The sequence below is a fragment of the Cebus imitator genome, unplaced genomic scaffold (assembly GCF_001604975.1).
Source record: "Cebus imitator isolate Cc_AM_T3 unplaced genomic scaffold, Cebus_imitator-1.0 Scaffold36, whole genome shotgun sequence".
Taxonomy (NCBI): domain Eukaryota; kingdom Metazoa; phylum Chordata; class Mammalia; order Primates; family Cebidae; genus Cebus; species Cebus imitator.
In genome coordinates this window covers 4,290,826-4,294,252 of record NW_016107351.1, presented here as the reverse complement: position 1 = coordinate 4,294,252, position 3,427 = coordinate 4,290,826, and the positions used below count along the sequence as shown (strand labels likewise).

The 3,427-nt window shown below is 60.1% G+C and overlaps 1 long non-coding RNA gene across 2 annotated transcripts; it reads left to right on the top strand.

The window, feature by feature from the left end:
* The first annotated feature begins 1,165 nt into the window (after positions 1-1,165).
* LOC108301737 lies at positions 1,166-3,340 on the top strand. Of its 2 annotated transcripts, none has more exons than XR_001823987.2 (3): positions 1,166-1,515; positions 1,677-1,797; positions 2,740-3,340. It is a non-coding gene; the product is annotated as an uncharacterized LOC108301737 (long non-coding RNA). The 2 variants fall into 2 exon arrangements; XR_005199510.1 differs by having other exon boundaries at positions 2,585-3,340.
* Positions 3,341-3,427: the final 87 nt, after the last annotated feature.

Genomic DNA, 3,427 nt, shown 5'->3' with positions numbered 1-3,427 from the left:
TAGAGACAGGGTTTTGCCATCTTGGCCAGGCTGGTCTTGAACTCCTGACCTTGTGATCCGCCTGCCTCAGCCTCCCAGAGTGCTTACAGGCGCGAGCCTCCGCACCCGGCCCTCCCTTTGGGCTTTGTTTTGCAGAGTCCATTGGTATATTTCATACCATCCTACAGGCCATCTTTGGGAAAGTGGGACTTCGGCCTGTCTCCATCACCTCCATCTCCTATCACCCCAACCTGCCTCCCCTCCGCAGACGGGCGCCCCGCAGGGCAAAAGCAGCCATGAGCCAGGCAGGGCACCTCCCTTTAGAAAACCTGCTTGGAGTCCAGCCTCTGCACACCCCTTGTGCAGGGCACAACCTTCACAGCCCCCGGCAGCAGCCCCAGAGCCAGCCCTGTTGCCATGGTCACGTCTCCCGTGACTCCAGAAGAGGAGAGGCAGAGAGGCTGTCCTCGTGGTGAGCAAGAAGCCCATGACATCATTGACTCCATAGAGAGAGCCCATAGGCCGGGCACGGTGGCTCATGCTTGTAATCCAAGCACTTTGGAGGCCAAGGCGGGTGGATCACCTGAGGTCGGGAGTTCAAGACCAGCCTGACCAACATGGTGAAAATCCGTCTTTAAAAAAAAAAAAAGAGAAAGAGCCTATAGAGCCAAGGTTGTTCAGCTGTTCTGCTGCAGCTAAACCACTTGGAGCAGGTGACTCAGACTGAAGGCACATGAACCCTTCTTCCAGGGAGGCCACCCTGATACAGCAGTGGTTAACCCCAGAGCCAGGCAGCCTTTGCAGACTTTGCTTCACGTGGGCTGGAGCGGCAGTGCCTCTCCTTCCTGTGGCCAGGTTTTACCTATTCTTTAACTCAGAAGCGCCTCCTAAACAACAAGGGCAGTTTGGGCAGGCCCCTGAGCCCTCCTTCAAAGGGCTTCTGCAGCTGGGACACCCGAGAGTTGATGCCGCTGAGCTCTGCTGTCTCTCCCCACCTGTCTGTCCCCACACCTGCGACGCCGGCTCTCCTGGACACTCCTGTCGCCTGGGTCCCATGAGGACAACAAGGAATCCCCACGAGATGCCGGGATTGGATGCTCCAGGCCTGGCGCTCGTGTTTCCTCATGCCGGGGCTATTTCCTTTGGGCCCCGGGCACGCGGTCATGTGCTTCCTTTCATGGGCGGGTTGGGGACCAGGGCCAGTGAGCAGAGCGGTCTCCAGGGCTTCTCCACTGCTGGCTCTCCCCAGGAAGCAGCCTCAGCTGGCGTTCTGGGGACTGGGGCTGGCCACCAGGGAGGGGTGGACAGTGCAGGAGCCGGCTGCCCGGCTCAGCAGGGATTTGTGGAGGCTGACTGGCATGGTTTTGGGTCCGACTTGCCTGGAAGCCTGGCCAGGGGTGGCTCAGGTTTCCCGCCAGCTGGGCTTCCTCCTCCTCCGTGTGAGTGACGCCCCACCGCCATGATGTCATCACCTCGTACAAACAGAAGGGAGACTGGCTTGGTGGAGCTGGCAGCCGTCCCACGCTGAGTGCAGCAGTAAATTTCATTTCAAGGCTATGATTAGGTCTGTGCCCAAGAAAGTCCCCTCTCTCCTTCCCTCTCCCCAGGCCTGGTTTTCTCCCTCTGTTCCGGTCCTGCCTGCCCTTCCTCCCTTCGCTCCCCTCTGGTCCTTCCTCTGTTCTCTGAGGATGCTTCAGGTTCTCCGTGACAGGGAGCCTGCAGCCAGCAGCAGCGTAAGGCCCGAGCCAGACTCTCGTCACCTCCAGTCTCAAACCCAGCCTCGCGTCCTTGGAACCAGCTTCGGGAAGCGTGGGACAGGTCTGCGTTCCTGGACTTCCCCCTGGGGAGGATGGGTTGGGGTGAGGGGCAGAGTTCCTGAAGGCTCTCATTCAATCTTGAGCTGAAGTGCCAGACAGCAGGAGAGCAGGCTTGGGTGGCTGTGGTCACCACACCCAGACCAGAGGCAGCGGCGACGGGAAAGGTGAGAAGGAGCCGAGCTTCTTGGAAAGTGGTTCAGGTCCTTCCCGCCATTCCCAGCTGTTTCCTTGAGATTTGAGGCTGACTCGTTAATTCATTTTTTGGCACGGCCACCCTTCCCTCATCCCCGAGTAGGCCCCCGGGCTCCGTGGACACCTGCGACAGCCCTGCCACCCTGCACACTCTGCCTTTCCTCCTGTGTGACCTGGCCAACCTGGCTCTGTCCTGGTGCTCTCCGGCCCAGGAACAAGGCGACAGCTGGACCCTTCAGTGTCCCCTGCGTTCACTGTCCCCTGCTCACGTCCCCTTGAAGGCGCCACCCAGCCACAGAGCCGTCCTGCCGTGGATGCCTGTGAGGAAGGCTCTGAGGTCTGGGCAGGTGGTGAACCCCCGCAGCTGCACGAGGCTGGGCTCCCTGCAGGGATAGAGTGTGCTTGGGTCCCTGTCAGCCCTCCCTGTCCTGGGGGATTGTGGTTCTGACCCGCTGGAGGAGGCAGCAGAATGCCCTGGATGTGGCCTCGTCGCTGAGAGCCTGCAGTCACTCCTGGCCCCATCAGACACTGCCCGCCCCGCATTCAGCCATCCCTCCTCATTGAGACAGGCCTGGCCTTGAACCCCTGCTCACTAGGCAACAGCCAGCCCAGAGTAGGGCGAAGTGCTGCAGCCTTGGGGAGGGGCCTGGCGCAGAGATACAGTCACCCTAGCCAGGGGCAGAGATAGACACGGGCTTTCTGTGGCTCGTCACCCTGAGTCCCTCTGGACTCCCTGTATTGTATCTCAGAGATTTCTTGTTCTCACGTCCCCCCACTGACTATAACCTCTTAAGGCTACGGCCTCATGTCAAATTCATTCAACAGGTATTTCTGGGCACCAGCCATGGGCTGTGCAGGAGCTGGGGAAATGGATGGGAGGTGGCCCCCTTTTTCCTGCAGTGAAAACCATCAATATGAAAGAGACAGAGCCCATAGTGTGCTGGGTGCCGTGGCCAGTGTGACCCAGGGCAATGGGTGGGTGCCAGCAAGGTTGGTGTGGTCTGGGGGGCTGTCTGGGATGTCTCTAGTGGGACCCAGAAGTTGAGTCAGGTGATCCACGGGGAAGGAGGAGGCAGGCTCTGCTTCAGACCAGGGAGCGAGCGGCTCTGGGAGGCCCAAAGGCCGGAGGACACCCAGGCATCCAGGGGGTCAGGCTGGCTGAACCAGAGCTGCGTGGGGGCAGGGCCTGGGCTGGTGGCACAGGGGTAGGGGAGGGGGCCGAAGGTGAGTCCAGGGAGATGGAGACAGCAGCAGCTGTTGGTAGTGACTCACTGCTGTGCCAGATGATTGAAAACACATGTTCTCACTGAGAGACAAGCTTATTACTCAGAGCCGAGGGTTCTTGGGTAACATGGACGTAAACAGGGAGGGGGAGGGGAGGGAGAGGGGTGGAGAGGGGAGGAAGGGAGGAGAGGGAGAGAGGTAGGGAGGGAGAGCAG